The sequence below is a fragment of the Ceratotherium simum genome, chromosome 2, assembly GCF_057802395.1.
Source record: "Ceratotherium simum simum isolate JZ-2026a chromosome 2, ASM5780239v1, whole genome shotgun sequence".
Lineage (NCBI taxonomy): Eukaryota > Metazoa > Chordata > Mammalia > Perissodactyla > Rhinocerotidae > Ceratotherium > Ceratotherium simum.
Window position 1 is genome coordinate 33467334 of NC_141901.1, and position 24500 is coordinate 33491833.

General features: G+C 41.5%; 1 long non-coding RNA gene across 1 annotated transcript; it reads right to left on the reverse strand.

Annotated features, from left to right (window-relative positions):
- Positions 1 to 15929: 15929 nt before the first annotated feature.
- On the reverse strand, positions 15930 to 24207 carry LOC147917809 (uncharacterized). The gene is made up of 4 exons (XR_015554584.1): positions 24097 to 24207; positions 21959 to 22074; positions 17114 to 17190; positions 15930 to 16038 (listed from the first exon to the last, which is right to left on the reverse strand). It is a non-coding gene; the product is annotated as an uncharacterized LOC147917809 (long non-coding RNA).
- Positions 24208 to 24500: the final 293 nt, after the last annotated feature.

The window sequence follows — 24500 nt, forward strand, 5'->3', positions numbered from 1 at the left end:
TTTGGTTTGGTGACAGATCTACTTATTTTGTCCCAATTATTAGTGTACTTTTTGTGTGGCTCTCCCTCCCCACAAAGGATCACAAATTGGAGGCAAGTCATTAGGTAGACAGAGAAAACTTTTTTTCCTTTGTTTCCATGTCTTTGACTTTTTTACCTTATTCAAATAGGCCTAAAAATCTTACAATAAATTCCTACTGTGTAAGATGCTCATGAGGCATACTATGTGGAATATTTCATGGGAAAGTGTAGTCCTATTTAAAACTAAAAATTGTATTTTAGCCAAACTTCTTGAAAAAATAGGTAGTAAATCTTAGCTTACCTTTTGAAATCAATCTTTCTTTTGTTTTCATATATTTGTAAAATTCATAAGGCAGACAAGTTTTTGTTAAAGAACTGACTTAAGCCAAAATGAGATTTAATTTTCCTAAAGGTAGGCTTGGTTGATTTAATTTAAGTAAAAGCTGTATATTTATTTTAATTAATGTTATTCACAACATGACATTTTGGTAAGACTCATTGAATAGTTAAGCTATTAAAATCTTAACCCAAACAATATGAATAAAAATCTAGTTTAAGGTAAAAAATTTATAGAAGACTTAAAAAATATGTTCTTACAGAGTGACACGATCACTCTCAAATACAAATGCAGCAGTTACAAAATTATTATATATATAATTTTTTTTGCATGAAAGTGTTATTTTTGAAACTAAAAATGCACAATAGTATCTCTTTAATATGAAATCTGTGCTTGATTTTTTGCTGCACAAATGTTTAATTCTGAGTTGAATTTGAGATAAACATACAGGGATTTCATTTTTAAATGAGATAATTTTTGCCCTTGCTCTTGATGCTTGCTGTACAATAGTCCCCCGTTATCCACGGGGGATACCTTCTAAGACCTCCAGTGGATGCCCAAAACCACTGATAGTACTGAGCTCTCTATATATTATGCTTTTTCATATATGTACATACCTATGATAAACTTTAATTTGTAAATTAGGCACAGTAAGAGATTAACGACAACTGATAATAAAATAGAATAATTATAACAATGTACTGTGATAAAAGTTATGTGAACGTGGTCTCTCTCTTTCAAAATATCTTAGTGTATTGCACTCACCCATCTTCTTGTGATGATGTGAGATGATACAATGCTTACATGATGAGACAAAGTGAGGTCAATGACATAGGCATTGTGATTTGGTGGTAGACTGCTATTGACCTTCTGACAGTATGTCAAAAGGAAGATCATTGAGCCATGGCGATGCCGCTGGTTGGATGTCAGGAGCAGACGTGTCTGTGGTTGGAGATCCAACAAAGGGGTAATTCAGGTCCTGGGTGGGATGGAGCAGGACAGCACAATTTCATCATGCTACTCAGAAGGTCGCACAATTTAAAACTTATGAATTGTTTACTTCTGGTATTTTCCACTTAATATTTTCTGTCCATGGTTGACTGCCAGTAACTGAAACCATGGAAAGTGAAACCACAGATAAGGGGGGACTATAGTGTAAGAAAAAACATTCTCACCCACATAGGTAGTTGAAAACTGCAGCAAAATGTTTATTGTCTTTTGGATGGAAGGATACTCTTATTTTACCACTCCAGAACTTCTCTAGGTGCAAATCAGTAAATCTCGCTTTTGTGTATGATCAGACTGTGGCTCACAAAGTTCTTTCTCTTCTCTCGAAGCCAAGAGCAGAAGATTCAGAAAAAAAGGTCCCTCACCCAACCGTACATTTGGATTGGAAGGAAGAAAAAATGCTGTTCAATTTTGTTCTGCAGTTCTTCTAGGTTATTTTTAATAAGACTTGAAACTCACTGACTTCTTCTAATTCCAAGCAGCAGTGAAAACAGTTTGAAATTTCCTTTTAAAATGCAATTTTTCCAAAGACTCAGTTTCCTTTTAAATACAAGAATCTTGTCGTTTAAGTTCACGCATTTTCTTCAGGGCCTTGCACAGCCTTATTCAGCTGGCCCGTAAGATCAAAAATGTCTGCTAAGAAGGCTAGTTTCTGTGGCCATTCTTCATCTTCAAAGCACTGGCAAAATCTGGCCTCCTCTTTTCTTGAAAAGGATCCTGCAATTCACCTTCCAGCTCAAACACCCTGTTGAGAACTCTTCCTCTGCCAGCCACCAGATATCTGTGTGTAGCAGGAGATTTATGCATTCTTTGTCTGGGTTTTTAAACATTTTTGAATGAGCAGTTCTTTGTTTAATAAAGTTAAGCATTTTTGTAGCATCATCCATAAGTTTTTTGTTGCAAATCCAAGAGATTTTCACAACACCTCTCTTTGAAGAAGGCAGTCTGCTGTGACAACATCAGGATTTTCTTTTTATTTTTTTACAATAAAGGCGAAACCTCTCACAGAGCCAGCTGTTGATGGGGCACCGTTAGTTATACTTGCCAATAGAGTACCTCCAAGATAGGCTATCATTTCTAGACACAAAGATACTATTTCCTGGCCATTTCTTGTTTCAGTCTGCCCTTTGCAGAAGAAAAGGTTTTCTCAAATATTATCATTATTAAAAATCTTACAAACGCCATAGCATATTTATTTCTGAAATCTGTTGACTCATCAACCTGGATAAAGAAACTCTTGTTCTTCAGTATTTTTCAGAAAATCTCTTCAATATCATGTGACTTGTCATCAACATGTTGATTTATTGTATTGTTTGAGAATGGAACCTTCTCAATTTCTCGTACTACATGTGGTAGGCTGAATAATGGCTCCAAAGGTATCCCTGGAAACTGTGAACGTTAACTCTGCTCTGTCTTCACATCACCTTCTCCTCTGTGTCAACTCTTCTTCTGTCTCCCTTTTATAAGGACATGTGACTGCATTTAAGGCCCACCTGTATAATACAAGATAATCTCCCCATCTCAAAATCCTTAACTTAGTCACATCTACAAAGACCCTTTGTTCAAATAAAGTAACATTCACAGGTTCTGGGGAATAGAATGTGGACATATCTTTGGGAGCCATTACCAGCGTACCACAATGGACTAGGAAAACATGGACTACTAGCCCATGTAAAACCCATTGATAATCAACCTTCACTGTAAAGATGGACTTCTTTTATGTGCTTTATTGCATTAGTGCAGTGAAATGACTGAGGTGGTTGTAATTTTTAGTGCTAACTTTAGCAGAACTTTCCACAGGCTTAGGCCTAAAATCTTCCTCTTTCATTTCACACCTCATCTTCAAAAATCGCCCCATGTGATCATCAGCCGTGTTGGTAAAACATGATTGCTAATATAATATAAAATGGAAGGGCATAAAAAAAACTAAATGAGAAAAATGCAAGGGTATGAAAACTTCACAGTACAAGTTGCTTCCAGCCTACACAATCCATGTTTTGCGATGTTGACAGCAACAGCAAGGCTGCAGGGAGCAGCTGTGTTGTGACACACAAAAGTTCCTTATTTAGAATGAAATCTCCCTCTGATTTTCTTTTACACCAGTAAGGTTTGTTCACTCCTGTTGAGGCAGCTGGTGGCTTGGTGACTTATAAGGGGAGGTTGGGGAGGCAATTTGGAGGAGCGGCTGACATCATCAGCCTACAGTCCTCCCTTCCATGCAATACAGCACTCACAGATTATCACGCTGAAAACTGAGAATGAGACCACTAAATGAATACGGTCCTGCTGTGCACAACCAAGGGGCCAAAACACCTCCTAATGAGACTGCTAACCGTGCTGGTGGGTCACTGTCCCTCCCTGTGAGCACTAGCACTGGGCAGCACACGACATACAAAAATGATGGGTCTTGTTTTCAATCGTGATTTCTTGCTGAACCTACAGTGTTAGGGTTCCATGGAACCTTGGTTATAAACTCTGATTTAGATCTTTGTGACTGCAAGGGTGAAGGAAGCCAAGAACACCTGCTTTTTATTTTTTCCTTCTTTACAATACTTCCATGTGCCAGGCACTGCTCTACATACTTTATACATGTTAACTAATTTAACCTTCACAACCACCCCATAAGGTGGCTATAATATTATGACCTCCATTTTACAGATGAGGAAACTGAGGCACTAAGAAGCTAGATAACTTGCCCAAGGTTACACAACTAGCTTACACATGGCTCTGGTAGCACTGTTTCCTCCTCTTGCCTCTTCACCTCTAGGGAATGGTAAGAGTTTCCCACTGCTGCTCAACTCTGGGGGCCTCACATTCCTTTGTTCCTCAATCCTGCCCACACCTCTGTAAGTGGTCCCTTAATGAAAGCCTGATCATTTGACTCTTCTGGGGTGAGTTCTGCTTCCTGTGAGGACCCTAACCAATAGGGTGTCTTACGTCACATGCCAATAGTTATGTGTCCTCATTCCAAATTTACAACTTTGCGTCAAATCTTCTGTTCTTCAGTGTGACTCTCCTCTCCTCTATGTGTTACTTGAACTAATGGTAAACTAATTTATTGCAAATTGTGAATGACCAACCCCCTTAACCCTTTCAGAGGTGTAAAGATAATTTTCTAATAAGTAAATTAAGTGGGGGAGTATTTTTAAGTAAAATTATATTTTAAAATATAACATATACAGAAATGGGTCCAAGTCATGGGTATATAGGTGAATGAATTTTTACAAAGTGGACACACCCAGGTAAGTGGCACCCAGATCAACAAGTTATTTTCCAACTCAGTTTATTCAGCAGTCACTTATCTTCTTTCATTCCCAGCACCCGGCACGGAGTCTAGATCATTCAGTTTTTCCAGTCCATGAGTTAGATGTTGGCCAATGGTATAATAATGAAACCTACCTCATGGGTCTATGTGTGAAAGCACTTTGTAATCTGTGTGTTCGGCACCACAAAAGCTTAAAAATTTTCCAAAGGCTCAGCTTCAAGTTCTCCACCATGAACGTTTCTGTCTTGGATGATGTCATCCTGCCAACGTCTCCCCTCTTTAATCTTTTGTAGGACTCTTGCCAGTTCTATTCCATTGCTATTCATCCTATGTTGCTTTTTGTGTCTATGCTCACATGAATTTCTGGAGAAGGAAATATTTCTTATAGCTGATAATGGTCACTCAAGAAATATTTGTGGTCTTGTCTGCTTATATTCACCACCCCCTTTGCTTTGGGTATCCAGCTGGGGAATGAGTAGTGTTATGGACTGAATGTTTGCATCCCCCCAAAATTCAGATGTTAGAACCCTAACCCCCAATGTGATGGTATTAGGCAGTGGGGCCTTTAGGAGGCAATTAGGATTAGATGAGGTCATAAAGGTGGAGCCCTCATGAATGAGATTAGTGCCCTTATAAGAATCCCAAGAGCTTGCTGCTTATGCTCTGCTCTCCACCATGTGAGGATACAACGAGAAGTTGGCAGTCTGCAACCCAGAAGAGGGTTCTCACCAGATCCTGACCATGCTGGCGCCCTGACCTTGGACTTCCAGCCTTGGGAACCGTGAGAAATAAATTTCTGTTCTTTATAAGTCATCCAGTTTATGGTATTTTGTTACAGCAACCTGAACTGACTAAGACAGATGTCAGGAAAGGGTGGGACACCAAACAGATGTTTGCAATAAGGTTGTAGAACAAGATTATTGACTGGAATAAAATTTCGGAATCCACTTGTAACTCCTTCTGCCTGATGTTTTATGCGTACAATGATTTACTGTCTCAGGAGTTACCAACCAGAGACCAGGGATGGGACCGAATGAGAGCTCTTTTTCTTTCCTAAGGTCTAATTGACATATAACATTATATTAGTTTTGGATGTACCGTGTACCGATTCGATATTTGTATATATTGCAAGTGATCACCACAGTAAGTCTAGTTAACATCCATCACTATACATGGTTACAAAATTTTTTTTTCTTTCTTATGAGGGAGACATTTTTTCATCTGAATGTATATCTGTTTTGCCCTGGTTAAAATGCACTTCATAGTAGCCATTGCTTTAAATGTGCTAATGATGGATGGATATTGGATGGCAACTAGTAGTGCAAGCCACAATAAGTAATAAAAATGATTTATTATTATTAAAATTATAATTATAATTTTATTATAATTAACAAATTCACCACTGGGATCTGGTCAAGACTAACTTTCCAGTGTAAAATTTGATGATATTGCCATTCTTATCTGAACAGCCATAGAGTTTGACAAAGACTATGAGCTTAGCTAGATCAAAGCAACTATGAAATTATTATACCTCCATTTATTCATATATATTTTCATACTTACTATGTGAAAGTCATTGTATTCGCTATTGGGCAAAAGGAAAAGACTAGCATGGGGAGAGAAGGAATAATCTTGATGCTAAAACCAGAAGATATTTCAAGAAGGGAAACTTGTAGGCCTGTCTCATTCATGAACATAATTGCAAATATCCTAAGAATAAGCTATTGGCAAGATTATACTGAGTGAAAGAAGCCTTACACAAAAGAATACTTACCTTATGATTCTGTTTAGAGGAAATTGTTGAACAGTCAAAACTAATCTATGGTGAAAAAAATCAGAACAGTGGTTGTCTCTGTTGGGAGTGGCAGCAGGAATTAACTGGATGGCACGCAAGTAAACTTGAGGGATGATAGTAAAGTTCTTTATCTTGATAGGGATTTGGGTTTCACAGGCATATGTATTTGGAGTTGAGATCATTTAAGAATGTTGAAGCCATTCACCTCAAGTTTATTGTAGAATTGCTCTTGTGGTAAAATACAGAAAATATGCTGCAGGAGAGTGAGATGCCACCCATGCAGTCAGTGAACTTTTATTGAATACTTGCTCTGTGCAATATCCTGTGTTAGGTGCTATGGATTTTTTTAAAAAATGTAGTAAGATAGAGTTCCTGCCTTTAAGAAGTGGTTCTTAAACCAGAAGCTCTCATCAGATGCTTTGGGGAGCAAAATAAATCATAGAAGCAGATTGAGTATAAATACACCATCAATATAGTTATTAAAAAAAGTTAAAGAAGTAGAAGCTGTGAACAGAATAAAGATCCCTGACTTTTGGTTCAGCTTATATTTTACCCAGAGTAGTCAGACAATAACAATAAACTTAACAAATTAGTAAATTGTATAGTGTGCGGGAAAGTTGTAAGTGCAATAATAAAATTGAAAAAAAAAATGCAGAGCAAGGAGAGCCAAGAGTTCATGGAGGTGGGGTGCAGGAAGCTGCAGTTGTAAAGAGTAACCAGGCTAGGCATCATTGAGAAGATGACATTTGAACAAAGACTCGGAGGAGGCGAGAGAATTAGCCATGTGAATCCAAGAGAGGAATAGCCCAGCAACGAGAATAGCCAGTGCAGAGGCTTTGAGTCAGGGGCATGCCTGGTGTGTTCAGGAGTCACTAAGGAGGCCAGTGTGACTGGAGCGCAGTGAGAAAGAGGCAGAGTAGGAGATGAAGCCAGAGAGGGGAGGTGCAGGGGAACAGATCGTGCAGGACTTTGTAGCCCAGTGGGGACTTTGGCTTTTACTGTGAGTGAAAGGGGAAACCACTTGCAAGGTTTTGAAGAAAGGAAAGGCATGATCTGACTAGACTTTTAATAGATCACTTTGATGGATATATTGAGGCTAGACTGAAAAGGGGCAAAACCAGAAGCAGACAGTAGGAGACTGTTTCAATAATCCAGTGATGGAACAAAGTCTGTCCTCCAGCCTGGTCCCAATGCCCATTAGGGCAGGCAAAGAAGCAGAGGCATTATCACTGAAGGACATGGTGAAAGAAATAACACGCACAAATCTAGGAGGGGGCTTTTACCATTAGCACATAGAAGTAGATTAGTTGACCTGGTGAGTTACCACACTAGAGAGGTAACTGTTCCTAGGTGTAAGACCCAGTATAGGTCTTATATCTGAGCTTCATAATGCAAGATCTGAGCACCAGCAAGGAGTAGCTAAGGGGGCCAGGAGTAACTGAGGAGGTGGTACTGGGGAGGCTGGCCAGGGCTAGGAAGACTAAGCAAGGGGAGCCTACAAGTGGAGGGGAAACAGTGGTGCTGAGGGCGAGCTTTATTCATTCAAGAGATATTTATGAGTATCTAGGATGTGCTAGGAACTCTACGAGGCAATAGAGAGAGAAACATAGTCTGTGCCCTCAAGGAGCTCGCAATCTGGTTGAGGAGACCAAAAAGAAAAAAATAATTGCAGAACACTGAGCAGTATTTCAAGTGTGAACTAGGTACAGGTATGGCACAAAAGAGTCATTGGTCAAACTTGTCCAAGAGATCGAGCAAGGCTTCTTATAGGAGAGGCTACTTAAATTTCATCGTGAAGGATGTGTATCATTAGTCAAAGGGGGCTGGCATTCCAAGAAGTGGAAAGTATACATAAATATAGTCGTGGATGTAAATGTAAATATAGATATATAAAAAGTGTGGTCATCCGAAGGAACATGTTCTTTCTTGGGAAGTGCAGGTAGTTCTATATGGCTGCATCTTATGTGTCCAAAGAAGAGTAGAAGGAAATGAGTCCTGAAGTACAGCAGAGGCCAAAACTCAAAGGGCAAAGGAGTTTGGATCTCATCCATGTGGTGACCTCATGATCTTCTACCCAATGACCACTTTGGGTAGAAGTGGTATTCCAAGTGGTATGGAAGATTGACCCCCGGGCTTTGGGAATGGGTCATGAATAGTCTAAACTATTTTAATGACCCCAGACCCCTTGCCAGTGGTTGGTTCGGGATCTCTAAACCAATCTGTGGATGGTATTCCCTTAACCAGCGAGATAGGTTCAGGAATTGTACTCATCATGAAATATGAGCTAATGAAATTTGAGAAGTTGGCTGGGGGCTTCTGGGTAAAGTTTTCTCACTCCTAACCACAAGAAGAGGCAGTTTTTCTCGCTCAGCGGACATCCTACTGTAAACGTGAGTACCAAAACCGATGCAGACGCCTTGCAACCGCCTGAAGAATGCAACTGAGAGTGGAAAAGGCAGACGGGAAAGAATTGCGGAGAAATGGTGCCAGGGCCAGTAGATTAAGTTAATACTGAAGTCTGCCTTCTTTCCAAACTTCACGTTACATGAGGCAAGAAGTTTCCCTATTGAATTTCCTTATTGAATCAATTTGAGATAAGTTTTCTATCATATGCAACATAAACCCAGCTAACTCATACAACCCAGTAGGGAAATAAATATCATTTTTTATTTCAGAAAGATCATGCTGGTGAATTGGAATGGGTAAAACTAGAGGTATGGCTTAGCCAAGAGATAATTGAATCACTCAGAAAAGATGACCAGAGTGTAAATTTAAGCTATGCCCTGGAGACAGGTCGGAAGCTATAGAAACAAGACTTTTTAGGTGGTGGAAAGGACATGATTAGTCATTGATGTATTGATAAATGAGAAGGAATTTTGAATAATCTCTAGTTTTCTATTCTGGGAGACTAGTTGGATAGTGGTGACATTCAGAGAGAGAATAAGATCAGGGCAAATTAATATTAATGGCTTGCTCTTAATGTGAATAATGGGGGTAACTGTGCCTACCTCGTGCTGTTTTGGGGGATATTCATTGAGATAACATACAAAAGACATAGAACATAGGAGATGCTCAATAAATAACAGTAATGTCATCTCATGATCCGTAATCCTCCTCTGACCTCCTCTGTCACTTCCTGTAAAAAAAGAAAAGTCTTGGGGCCAGCCAGGTGTAGTGGTTAAGTGCAGTGTGCTCCACTTCAGTGGCCCGGGTCCGTCAGTTTGGATCCTAGGCACGGACCTACACCACTCATCAAGCCATGCTGTGATAGTATCCCACATACAAAATGGAGGGAGATGGACACAGAGATTAGCTCAGGGCCAATCTTCCTCACCAAAAGAAAAAAAGCAAAGTATTTCCATCTTTCAAGATCAGGATCTCAATGTCACCTCCCTTGTGACGCATTTTCTGATCTCCCACTAGATGTAGTATTTTGTATCTGTACCCTCTGCATCCCAGCCATGCCCCCATCCCATTCACGAGACAGCTCAGTCAACTGTGCCCTTTTATCTTCATACCTGCTGCAGCCACAAAAGCAGTGCTTTACACATATGATACACACGTGCCAGCTTCTGCAGAAGCTCTTAATTCCTCTGCTTTCCGGGAGAAAGCTAGTTCTTGGGAATTTGTAGAAATCTTAGGGATGCTTCTCCAGGTCATGGAATTAGGGGCAAAATATTTATCTCAAAATAAACGATTGTTCCCTTTTGAACACCCATGTCGAAATTCCATCTGAATTTCAATAGCCGGAGGTGGCTTCCCTGCAACCTGGAGTTACTCCTGGGTTAGCCAACAAGGCAGCCGAATTGTCCCTGAGGACCCAGGAAAAAAGTGTGTTATACTTGGGAGATGCCATATTTTACTTGGGAGAGAGTTCCCTATCCCCCGCTGTTAATGCACATTGAAGTACTTTAATTCATCAGGGGAGCTATGGGACATGAATTGAGGATGGGGGTGGAGAGGAGTAGCACAGTGGTGGGCTGGGAGGTTAAGGAGCCGCCTGAGGCAGGTGCACCAAGAGAGCCCAGGAAAGGAGAGGAGATAGAGGGTTGCTGATGACAAGCTTCACTAAGCACCTACTATGTGTGCAGACCATGCTAGCTGGGCATTGCGGGATATGGAGATACATTTGGCCTTAAGGCATTCAAAGTTTAGGAAGGAAAGAGACCAAAAGGAGATTAATTTGAAAACAGTAAGAAAAATGCAATGGTTGTGGTATGGAATAGGTACAGAGTGGCATGGAATAGAAGTGAACGCTTTTTTTTTGAGTATCAAACTGAAGTGAGTTTTTTATTTGTTTTAATAAAGCTTATGATAGAATGACTAACCAACTGCTAGAATAAATACAAAGTAATGTGCTTAGGTGCTTTATAATTTCTTCACAAGTTGTCCTTTAAAACAATAACAGCAATGATAGTATTAATCGATGTGTGTTTCTGTGAGGTGCACCCTACTTAGGATATTTTGAGGAAGTTGTTACCTGTTTTCTTTTTCTCTTTTTACTACTTTAATGAGTTATGAAGAACATACAAAAAACTGTAGAGACTTCACATCAATGCCATCACTTATCCATCACCTCCAGAATTTTCCTCCCACCTCCCTTTGTGATAAGAGCATGTGAGCTCTACCCTCTTAGCAACTTTTTAAGTATACAATACAATATTGTTCATCATACGCCCTATGTTATACAGATCTCTAGAATTGACTTACTTTGCATAACTGAAACTTCATACCCTTTGACCAGTACCTCCTCATTACCCCTCCCCCCAGCCCCTAGCAACCACCATTCTACTCTCTGCTTCTATGCGTTTGACTATGTTAGATTCCACATATAAGTGAGATCATGCAGTACGTATCTTTCTGTGTCTGCCTTATTTCACTTAGCATAGTGTCCTTCAGGTCCAACAACCTTGTTGCAAATGGCAGGATTTCAGAAGCGACCACTTTTGAAGGGACCATCAGGGAGGCTTTACAGAAGAGAGGATGGTCAATGTTTAAAAATATTGTATGGATGTGCCGGTTGTGCACTACATTGAGTGGCACTCCCTGGAACTGTGCAGGGCACAACCTGCACAGCCAAATGCAATGTCTGTGGGAATGCTTGGGTTTCAACAAATGAAACCTCCTGGATTTCATGTTTATTGACAGCAGCAACATTTCTATTTGTCCAGGCTTGCAGTCCCTTGCCCACAGAATGATCTCAGCCTAGAATCGTCTCCCCTCCATGCTTCCCAATGCTTACCTTGGGGAAGTCTTATTCATTTATCTCAAACAAAAGAATACCCCCATGGGTTTGCACCCCCATGTTCATAGCAGAATTATTTGCAATAGCCAAAAGGTGGAAGTAACCCAACCCAAATGTCCATTGATGGATGAATGGATAAACAACATGTGATAGATAGATACATACATACATACATACGTACACACACGCACATAAATACACACACACAATGGAACGTTATTCAGCCTTAAAAAGAAGGAAATTCTACAACTTGGATGAACCTTGAGGACTTTATGCTAAATGAAATAAGCCAGTCACAAAAGAACAAATACTGTATAATTCCACTTACATGAGGCACGTAGAGTAGTCCAACTTATAGAGACAGAAAGTAGAATGGCAACTGCCAAGCGCTGGGGGGAGGAGAGAATGGAGTTATTGTTTAATGGGTACATACTTTCTGTTTTGCAAAGTAAAAAGAGTTCTGTGGATGGATGGAGGTGATGGTAATACAACAATGTGAATGCACTTAGCGCCACTGTACACTTAAGACAGGTTAAGATGGTAAATTCTATGTTATATATGTCTTTTACCACAATAAAAAAGATTGTTAAGGACATTAAAAAAAGATAGTTTCCCTGAAAGACCTTCCCTAATTCCCTACAGTAGGTTAGGGCCCTCATCATGCAACCTTGTACTGCTCTGCAGTTTCTCCAACACACTACTTATCATACTCCGTTGCACATACTGTTTAATTGGTCACCCTCCAATGTTGCCATTAAGCCTCTGGAGAGAAACATCTGCCTTAATGCATTTGTAGTCACCAAAATTTATTTCCTCTGGGAGCACAGCTAGACTACTTATCAAATTCCCTTTCACTTAGGTTTGGCTATATAACTAAGCTATCTTGGATGAAATTTGGTCCAAAATAATGTGTGCCACTTCTAGACTTAGCCCTAGAAATCTCCCATGTGTGGTCTTAATGTTCATTTTCCCCCGACTGCTATATTGATGCTCCGGGTGACATAGGGAGTCGTGTGCTGAGCCAAGGGCCGATGTCAGCAGAAGTCCCTGAAAGACCGTATGGAAACGAGTTGACCTGCTGTCATGAACTTCCATCCAGGACTCATGTGAGCAAGACATAATTAATTCTATTGTGTATGTCACTGAAACTTTGGGAGTCTATTTGCTACTGTATTCTAACCTATCTTACTAATCCAACTTTGTCAGTCACTTAACTTATCTGACTTCATCACTTACAGTGATGTGACTTGGGGCAAGTTACTTAGACCCTCTTAGGTTTAGCTTCTTCATTGGTCACACGGGTAGAAGAGAGTTTGTTTTATAGAGTTGTGGTCATAATTAAGAAAGGCAACATATTATAGCACTTAGCCCATAGTAAGAGCTTATTGATGATTATGATTTTACTCCAAGGGACTAGAATGGCCCTGACTACTCCTGTTCTCCCACCTCTAATCATCAGCATCCGTCAAAGCGCACTTAAAATGCTCCATACTTTGCAAATTTCAGTCCACGAATGTGGATGTGCCCCTATTCAGACAGCTATATGAAACTCTGCCTTATATTACAGCTATGGTATTTCAAGAATTCCATGACGTCATCGATTTTTGAAAGCAGTATTATTTTAATAACAGTATTTCAGGAGAAAAATACACTATCCCTTTTAGCTATACACATTAATATTATGACTCATCTTTTTTTTTTTAATTTTTTTTTTATTGCAGTAACATTGGTTTATGACATTGTAAAAATTTCAGGTGTGCATCATTGTACTTCTATTTCTGCATAGATTACATCATGTTCACCACCAAAATGCTAATTGCAACACATCACCACACACATCTCCACGGCGGGAGCCCCACACACTCCGCCACCGCCGCACACTCTCCACCTGCTCCTTGTGCACACCCTGCCCTGCTCAAGTCGGCTCAGTTGCCAGGCTGCAGAGAATCCAGTCACCAATCTATGCAGGCCCACACGTTGCCTGAGGGCTTGTTGTTGGGTGGGGCCAGTCTCTAGGGTGGGCTGCCTGCCCTGGCTGAGCTGGATTAAATCGGTGCTCTAGCGGGTGGAGCAGACCCTGGGCTAGCAGACCTCAGGGAGAACTCCAATGGCGTCTGTGTCAGCACGCCCACACCAGGCCACAACAATGGCCGCTGCCAATGTCCCAGTCCCTGGAGAGGTCTCACCCCTCACCGAGATGCACTCAGGGCCTATTAGGTGAGTCTCTTGTCACCAAAGCACTGTACACGTTTCTTTCTGGTGATTTTAGGATGCTTTCTGGAACGGGTGAGTTTGCGCACGGGCCCTTTAAGAGCCAGTTTTAGTTTCTTTGTGAACCAGGTTTTCTGGGGGTGCTCCCCAATGCTTTAGTAGCAGGCAAAGTCAGATATTATGCCGCTGGTCTCGATTGTGCTGGGTCCACAAAATGCCCCCTGCGGGGGCGCTCCCCGGCTCAGGGCCCCGCGCCTTCTGGGAGGGCTGCCTACCTGTGGGCTGCTCCCGGTGGCCGTGAAGCTGGCGGCTTGTGAAGGCGGCGTTTTTCCTCTCCAGAAGGGAGTCTCTGCCTCTTCTACCTCAGTTAGGATTGTCCGTTGTTGCAGGAGTTCCTCTTATCCAGTTTTCAGTTCTGTCTCAGGGGTAATTTTTCCACGAGTAGTTGTAAATTGGCTGTGTCCACGGGAGGAGGTGAGTTCCGAGTCTGCTTACGCCGCCATCTTGACTCCGCCTCCCTTATGATTCATCTTGATTCCAGAAACCTTAAATTATGGGGGAGTTTTCTTCTTAGAATAGATAACATGGTAATGATACAAATATTTTATCTCTTTTTGTCCAAACGTCCTCATTCTCGTGCAGTGTACACACACATGGACTCACACACGGAAGATATGAAATTTTATCCCATTGGTCTTTGACAATCCATAGTACTACATCTTGAAAAGAGTGCAGGTCTGTACTGCAATTTAATTGAGCACCAGAGAAGCGATGGCCTCATCCAGGCTCTCCTGGGGCACTAGTGGCCTTCACGGCCCTGAGTTAGACATAAGGAGTTTGCTGAGCATCTGTGTCTGGATGTGCCAAGTTCATAGAACCCCCAGGACCATGAGGAGAAGAAGCCCCTTCCCCAGCAGAATCCATGTCACTGGGCAATAAGTGCCTGCAGCTGCCTTGGAACCTGAAAGAGAGAAAGTAGAGAGAGGGCAGAGCATGTATGTGTGAGTGAACGGGGATGTTGGCAAGTGCCGAGAGCTGGAGTCTACTCTCCAGCTCCTTCTAAATCTTGTCAAAGCATTTCCCAGGAGTCTTGGAGAGGCCAGAAGGGGCCAATTACCCGCACAAAGCTCCCGAGCAAGGATGTGGCTAGAGATGCTATTGCTAGCAGGGTTCATAGCTGTGCAGGTGTAGTTCCGAAGATCCAGATCATCAAGGCTCCAGGACTCCTTGAGGATGGATCCTTCCTGGGACACAACAGCCCCTGGTCCCACTCGTGTCCACTGATATATGACGTTGTCTCCTCCTTCCTCCACAGAACACCTCAAGGTGGCATGACAGGTCCCATTCTCAGAGGTGATGGACTCCAGGCTAATGTGAGGCCTTGGCAGCCGCTCTGCTTGAAGCAATCGTTTTAATAGTTTAACAGATACAAACAGCAATAACGAGCCTTCTTAGACCATCCCAGGAGGAAAGGATTGAGAGAATAAAGGGCAGAGAACGTAGCAAGGAATCCAGACCCCTTCGGAGAAAGGATCCCTAATTCTTCCGTTCCCAGCCTCTTAGGTTCTGAATGGAGAAAGGAGCAAGATGTGTGTTGGTTTTCAATCAGACACAACCATAGCATCAGCCAGAATCTGCTGGTAACTGAAGAGGACAAAAAAGAATAAGAAAAGCAAAGAAAAAGATCTAGGTAGGAAAGGGTTAGGACTGGTGAAAAGAGTGAAACTACAGGACAACATCTACCAAGGGTCATCCAGCCCCCAGCCCCAGAATTAGTGGGTGGCCCTATTCACCCTTACCAGTAGGGAACTGGGCCTCTATGCCCTTACTCACTGAAGATCCTCAGAGTGTAATTGGAAAACACTGAAGAGGTATTTGTGCCTATACGGACGCTGTATGATCCTGCGTCTGCCATCATCAGGTTGCTCAGCTGCAAGGAGTAGGACTGGATGACATGCAGTCGATCTTTCCATTTTGGAGCAGTCACCAGGACTGATGGTTTATTTGGCCGTATGACGGTGATAGATGATCCACTGTGAAGCCAGGTGATGGAGTCGATCTCCTCTCCTGCAGGACACTCCAGGGGAAGAGTTACTGACTCCCCCAGTACCCCATCCACCATCAATGGGGTTGAGCTCATTTGTGAAACTGTGTTCTCTATAAACATAGAAGGAAGCGGCTGTAAAAACTGGCACTGACACCCTCCCTCAGCCCCAAGTCTCCCGGTCAGTCATAACTCTCGCAGGTTGGGGCGCACACGAATGTTGGACATAAACAACTCTTAGCAGTGGTGCTGTGGCTACAGCTGGAAGTGGGCAATGCTTAAACTCTCCTTCCTGCTGGGGTCACTGCACCCATCCCAGGGGCTGGGTTCCTACTGAGGGCTATTGGCCCTGGAAGATCAGACGGGAGACCACAGGGGGAGTCAGAGCACAGCCTTGCCCTGCCCACCTCTCTTTTTCCTTAGCACTAATCATGACTTCCTGTTTTATGAAATGCTTCCCCGTTCTGGAGCTGGGGTTTCAATTTTATTGCAGTTCTGGTGTCTCTAAATATGTGTGGAATAAGGATGCCTAGATGACAGTACTGATCCTGTCTCTATTTATATGTGCAGTTTTGGGAAACCTGTTGATTTATCCAGGCCTCTTCTTTTCCTTTATAAAACAATGGAGTTAAATGTAAAGCCTTTCAGAGCGAGCCCTGATGGCCTAGTGGTTAAATTTTGGCGTGCTCCGCTTTGGCGGCCCAGGTTCGGTTCCCAGTTGAGGAACCACACCACCCGTCTGTCAGTCGCTGTACTGTGGTGACAGCTCACACAGAAGAACTAGAAGGACTTACAACTAGAATATACAACTAGGTACTGGGGTTTGGGGGAGAAAAAATAAAGAGAGAGGAAGATTGGCAACAGATGTTGGCTCAGGGCGAATATTTCCCAGCAAAAAAAAAAAAGTAAAGACTTTCAGACTCCTTCCAACTCTGACATCCACAATGTCATGATACTATGTACCCTAGACTCTTCTCTTCTCCTCCTCCTTCTTTGTCTTCTTTACTCTCTAATCAGTCTTTCTCTCTCATGTCCTGGAGTCACTCAACCTCTTCTGTCTGCCTCGTCCCTCAATCTCTCCAACACAGTGTCCTAAGTTCTGTGAATGACCTTGCTGGGCACTGCCCATGTGGACCCTCTGCCCCAAAGAAGGTTAGGCTACAGGAAAGGAGCCTCTGACCCACTCACCTGGATACTGGAGAAGCAGGAGGAGAAAGAGAAGCTGAGCAGGAGGTCGCATGCTGGCAAGACTGATCGGATTAGCCCTGAAGATCCCAAGGAAAAAAGAGGAAGGCAGATGAGAGCAAAAGTCCTGTTCTGCAGCACAAACAGTAAGATGAATCTCTCTTAGTTCCCAAACTCATTATTTTTGCTAACCACTTCCCTTGTGTTCTTTTGATTGGTCTTGACGCCTGCCTCCAATTCTGTCCTTGAAGGCATAAAGAGTTCAGATATATGAAGATTCCACTTTAAAGAACCTAATATGCTTTAACAAATGGTTTTGAAATGATTGGTTTGCTATTTTTTAAAAGTTAAATGCTCCTCTTACCCCATACCCTGAATAGTTTACAAAGTTAAATGAAAAGAATAAAATCACCAAGTGCTGCTACCTCCATATAAGTGTTGGGAATTAAGTGGAAGTTTCTACTTGGTCTGCCCCAATAATGCACTTTTAAAACAACTACAGCACAAGTCCTCAGTAACACAAATCCCCCAGCACTATTGGCACTGATGAACTTGCGTCTTCTGGCTTTGACCCCACACTGTCCTATATCTACATGACTTCTAACCAATTTGACTCTGTGATTCACATTTAGCCGAATACTTCTCAGGACTTGACAGCAGACTGTGTTACATAGGCTGTATTCATGATATATCAGTGGTATCATGTAACAAAAACCAATGCCAATTAGCTTGTGATAAGGGGAAGGGATTACTATAAGAATAAAGAGCCCAAGGGTAAGAATGTAGCCAGGACTCAGAAAGCACTGGATGTAGGAAATGAAACCTAAGGGGAAACCAAGTAGGACTCTGTCTCTTGAGTCTGCCCTCTAGGTGTATGGTTTATTCTTTTTCTGGATCAACTCTCTCTCCCCTCCCTGCCAGTAGAATATGGTCACCAGTACACAGCTGTTACAGGCCTAGCCACATCTAGAGACTCATCATCATTCTCTATTTCTCTCTTTCTTCACTTCCTCTTTTTCTCCCAAATCCAAATTCCTGGGGGTGGGACTCTAGTGATGGAAGTAAGGCAATGTAGTTCAAATTTGCCTGCCTCGTTCCTACTTCCCCAAACATAAGAAATTAGGGATGTTACTATAAAGTGGGCAGCCATTCTCAATGGTTGACAATACAAGAGAATCAGTCTAACTTAAGACTCTTTTCAGAAATTTTCATCCAAACTCTGAAGTTGAGCTAGTGGTACATGAACTCCCAAGATCCTTCCACCCAGATTCAGTAATTATGACTATTTTTGCTACTCTTATTTCATCCATATTTTTCTTTTTTCTTGTTCAAGTATTTAAGGAAAATTCTAGATATCATGCTATTATCCTGACATATTTCAATATGTTTTAATATATATATATATATATATATATATATATATATATATATACATTTTCTTACATAATCTCAATGTCACAACTAAAAAAGTGAAAAATGATTCATTGGTACTATATAATGGCTGGTCTATATTCAAAGTTCTCCTAATGGCAGGAAACTTTTTGTAGTTGGTTTTGTTTTAATCAGGATCTAAACAAGATCTTTATGCCTCAATTTGTTGTTGAATGTCATAAATATCTTCTAATCTAGAGACGTCAGTCCCCTCACCTCCTCCTTTTTTTGAGAGAGGTTTCTCTTTCTCTATTTCACTCGATCTGTCTTGCTCTTTTCCTTTTAAGTATCATTATAAACTTATGAATTTTTATATATTCAATGTGTTTCAATTAACTGCTATTATTACTTTTATGCTTAAATTTTCTCATCTTTGGCCAATGTGAGACCCTTCATGTTGGCTCCTGTGTTCCTTTGACATGGCTGCATTAGTCTTTTATAATTTCTTTGATTTCTTGCACAAGAAGGTGTTCCAGGCTCATCTTCTTCTTAACCTTCCTAAGATATAAAATCAGCCATTCCTCAAAAGATCCCTGATTCCTTTTACGAGGGAATAGTACTCAGACACTACAATTTTGCCTCTATGCATACTCATTGATGCTGAGTTTTCATTGGTTACAGACCATTTCAGTGGACAAAATTAGAAAATTCATACTTTTAAAAGAAAATATAGAATAAAAATTTCCATACAATCTTTCAATTTTTATTTAAATTCTTTGATTTTACATATATTTCTTTCTCTTTCAAGAGAAAGTCTTGATTTCTAACAGCACTAATGTAAAAATGTGTTTGTTTTATCCTGAAAAAAATAGACATAGTTTTAAAATAATATCAGAATTATTAATAGCAACAATAAACATTGAATGAGTTTTAAGATTTCTTTGCAGATCCATTCATCCTTAGAATATCTTCCACTCCGAATGTACAATGAAAATATTTGGGCTGCTTTTCCTGCCATCGAATCCACCTGGGATATGAGGGGGCTCTCCATGGATCTGCCTTATTACCATGGCCCTCCATCCAAGCAAGACTGTGAGACCTTGCTACTCAGGGAAGGGTTGGATGGCAATTTTCTGTGAAGAGACAGCGAATCTATGCCAGGAGTCCTGCCTCTGTGTCTCATGAGTAGCCTCATCTTCCATGCATTTGAAACCTTATGCTGAATGAACTAATGATAACCAAATAGAAAAGAAATTGTATTTCACTCTGACTTTGAAACTCAAAGGAGCAGAGTGAGAAATAGCTAGACACCATAAGGAGAGGATGGAAGGAATGTGTCTGTCTAAGCTCCTCCATCTGCCCTTCTCTCCCTGGTACAAATCCCACAGGAGCAGACTCTCTGGAGCAGCCGAAGTGGGGGTGGTGGTGAAGGGAAGGGCTGCAGGAAGCACGGGGGCCAAGGGGGAATGCAGAGAAGCTAGACAGGCCCTTTGGAAATTTTAATCTGAAAGGCCAAGTTTTTACATGCATTCTGCCACTTCTGCTTGCAATAGCCAGAATATTAATATGTCATATTTTATTGAGATTTCTAAAAGGCTTTAACATACATCATTTGCTCTTGTCTTTCTCAGGGCCCACTAAGATAAGTATAATAATCACTGTTATTTAGCTGAATAAGCAAAGCCTAAATGCCTCAAATGACTTCCTCTTGTTAAAACTCATCTGGGGGCCGGCCCCGTGGCTTGGTGGTTAAGTGAGCGCGCTCCAGTGCTGGCGACCCGGGTTCGGATCCCGGGCTCGCACCGACGTGCTGCTTCTCCGGCCATGCTGAGACCGCGTCCCACATACAGCAACTAGAAGGATGTGCAGCTATGACATACAACTATCTACTGGGGCTTTGGGGGAAAAAATAAATAAATAAAATCTTTAAAAAAAAAAAAAAAAAAAAAAAAAAAACTCATCTGGTATCAGGCAAGAATATCAGAACTACCCTGTTGAAGTGATTACTTTGAGCCCAGTGTAGAAAGCCATGCTGAATAAATAGCACTTTAGCCTCCCAATAAAATATAAACAACTGAAAATTTTCACCTTTACCTCTAAATGAAGTCAAAATCAAGTCTGTCAATCATAAAAAGAAGATACCAATTTCTCTCTGGGGATACAGAGATGAGACAAGTAGCCCTAAGGCGCTCTGGGTATAGTGGAGGAGTGTGAGGTTTAAGCAAATAGTTATTACTGTATTGTATCTTATTATAGACATTGTGTTTCCAACTCTTGGCCATCTTCCTGTGCAAACATTGTCATCTACATGTGAAACCTTTGGACTTCTGGAACCCATTCTTTCTTGGACCTCCACATATACACCAGGCCAGGCCATGAGTTACCACCTCCACTGAACCTCTACTTCTATCATTACCTGGGGTCTCAGCCTTGTTCTTCATTGACACAATTTTATTACTGGAAGATACTTTCTGTACTTTGTTTCTCTTCTGTGACCCAGTTTCTGTTCTCTATTCTCATATTACTTTCCACTGAGCCTCTGGGTCCCATATTACAAAGCAAACAAATTCACATACATCTTTCATCTAATTGTAGAACGCTCCCTCTATTAATTGTCCATAACCGTAATCAGGCTGGCTATCAACACCATTCTAATTGGCTTCTGGGGTATCCCATAGCAGACTGAGTAATCTAAGATCCTTAGCAAGTCTTATGAGGACCTGCCATTATCTTCAGCCTCATTCCTGCCCCTGTCTGCCTTGCAGCTAACACCTCAACAACCTTAAAATGCTTACATCTTTCCCTATGGTGTGGTCTCTCACCTGCATTCCTGGCTCCAGCTATGCTGTCTGTCTGGAATGCTCTTTCTCCCACCCCTTATTTCTCCTTCCCCTACACAGGGTAACTCTTGTTCCTTAAGAATCAGCCAAAAAATAATAAAAATAACAGCTAACATTTATTGAGGGATTGCTAAATGCCCAGCACATCAATGCACTCCTTTAACCCTTTCAGCACCCATATATGGTAGGTTTTAGAATTATTCCCACTTTCAAGAGGAGGAAAGTGAGGTTTTGAGAGCACTGGGATCATTTTCTCCAGGAGGATCCCACCCTCCAAACATTGTTAAGTGTTTCCATAATATTCTATGCATATTTTTATCATTGCATTTAGCATATAGTATTGTAATGATATCTGTATATGTTTTCTTTTTTAAACTGGTCAGTGGATTCCTTGAGAGCAGAGATTGTTTCTTACTTATCTGAATTCTCAAACCTACCAAGATGACTGGATCAATGAATATTTGCTGCATGAATGACTGAATGACTCACTTTACGGATGGATGGATGGATGGATGGATGGATGAGTGAGTGCCATAATACAGGTCTGTTAAAGTGTTATGGAAACAGAGGAGGTAGCACAAACTGCCTAAGAGCAGTAAGGAAAGGACTCAGAGAGGAGGTGACCTCTCATACATACCTGAATGAAGAGTAGGAGGTGTCAGACAGACAGGGAGGGAGGGCACAGCAGCAGCTTCAGGGCATGGCATGCACAAAGATCCCAGATTTAAGGTGTCCCAATGTGCCTGGGCAAGTCTGAGAAATAGAGTATGCATATTTAGAAGAAGCAGGAGATGACAATCTAAAGGGAGAGAAAAGGCCAGATCCTAAACGGCTTTGTATAAGGCCCCTTGAATGATTGTAAGCAGGGAAGAACCTGATTAAATTGTTTAAATCTATCTATGTAGTGGGTGGAGAATGGCTTGAAAGGAATAAGGAGAGACTTCTGAAGAGTTTATCAGAACCCCCCAGGAAAGAGACAAGGACATGAGTGAAGGGGAGTGCAGTGAAGATGAAGAAGACGGAATAGATGTGAACAATAGTGAGACTATAGAAGTGACTGAACCTAGTGGCAGGTTAGCTGTGAGAGGAAGAAGTTTCAAACAACTCCAAAGGTTCTGACTTGGGAAATGAGATAGTAGTGCTATAAACCAGCAGTGAGAACCATAAAAAGAAGAACAGCAGGTTTGGTGAGAGAAGGCACAGACAGATAGAGAGGAAAGATAATGAATTCTGTTTGGGGTGTGTTGATTCTGTAGTACCTATGAGACATGCAGGTAAGTTACAGGCATGATCTCATTTATCTTTTGCAAAGCCATTTGCAGTAGGTGACATAGCCCTATTTTGTGGGGAATGAAATTATAGCTTCTTATTAAGTAACTTGTCGAAGATCAAACTGTTAATATGCTGTTACGTTCCCTCTCTTACCAATGTTCTCAGTTCCACTGAAATATGTTCAATGTGGTCACCTTGGAACCTTGTTGTCAAGTGCCCAAGCAGGGGACCTGAGGGCTTGGCAGTGGATCCTGGTATGTGGAATCTTGTCATTCTTCTTCTTACAGATGAGCTGCCCCTTCTTCTTTGCTGTGTTAGAATGGCAATATGCTGACTTCTGTGCTTTCACAGAGCTAATGAAGATACCAGGGACAAGGTTGGAAATAAAAGATGGAAGTCACAGAGAGAGTTGGCCTACCAGTATATAGCACTGACCAGAAAGAGATGTGATAACCATGGACTGGAAATGTTTTCTGATCTTACAGCATGATAGAGCTTCCAGAAAATAGCAATGTGCAAAATGCTGTGTAGTGTGACTTTGTGAGTGTCAGAAGGTGGAGCTGGGTCGGCCTTTAGAATCAGTACAGTCAAAATGAAGTAGATATTAGGAGATGCAGGGATTCATCTGCGGGCATGAGGGTTAGGAGAGAGTGTCTATAGCTGTGGGAAGGCGCAGGTAAGAAGATCCTGAGCCCTGACTCACTGCACGTCCTCACTGAGGAGGATAATGGCAATTGAAGAAATCGATGAGAAAGGACTTTCAGAGGTCTTTGGAATCTCTGGATTCTAGAAAAGAAGACCTACATTTTATGCAAGTTCATTGCAGAAAAATCAAGCAAAATACAAAGGCAGGCAAAAGAAAGCAGAAACCCTCTAAAATATTACCATTTGTAAAGGATTCTTGTTAATATTTTGGCAAAATATTTTCTGGACTTCGGTCTGTGCATGTACATATACACACAAGCATGCACACACAGCTACACAACCACACACACATATGCATAGATAGAATCATCTGATTTGCTGCTCTGTAACCTTTTATAACTCAAAAAATATATCATGAGCATCTTTCTACATCCATAAAAGCAGATATTCATAATCCTTTTATTCTATTTACCAGATGGAAAATTCTTTAAGTATTCTTTATTGACTTGGATTCCCCTGCTTGTGTCATGTCACAGAAAAATGAAAGCCACATTAATAACATCACACACACATTCAATTCTATTTCCGCTAAGTGATCTTTAAAGTTTGTTGAAAACAAAAATAGAAACTCAAGCTTGAACATCAGAACAGAAAGTAAGTGAATTTCCACTGAGACGCTGGTCATCTGCAGCCGTTGAGGGATGGAGCGTAGGCTCAGAGACACCTGCACAGGCATAGGCACAGCACCTACACTTAATTTGTAGAAACAGGATGGACCTCCACCCTAAATTTGGTCAAATGTCAGACTAATGATGCCACACGCACATACCAAGAGGGTCAGAAAGGTGTATTACTTACATGATGAGACTTTCTGGGTAGAGCAGGACAGTCTTCTCACGCTGGTCTGAAAATGAGTGGAGAGAGCTCTCAAAGGATACTGGTGTGGGGCCTTTGTGGTGCTTAGGAGTGTGGCCGCTGTGAGTGTTCCTGTGCCCGGCCAGGGGCTCGTGCGTTTTCAACTTCTTGCTAGTGACAAAGGAGGAAGTACTTAGGCGTTCTTATCAGCTTAATTACCTTGCCCTGGTGTGGGGCAGAAAGGGAAATGTGGGGTGAGGCCTAGAGGCTGTCAGCAGTCAACCATCAAAAATATAATGTCAGATTCTTATTGCACGCTTCCAAGACCAAAATTTTGTCAGAAAAAGCTTAGCAGTTCAGTGATCAGTGGAGATGTGAAGGCCTATAGTTTACCTTTAAACCTCAAC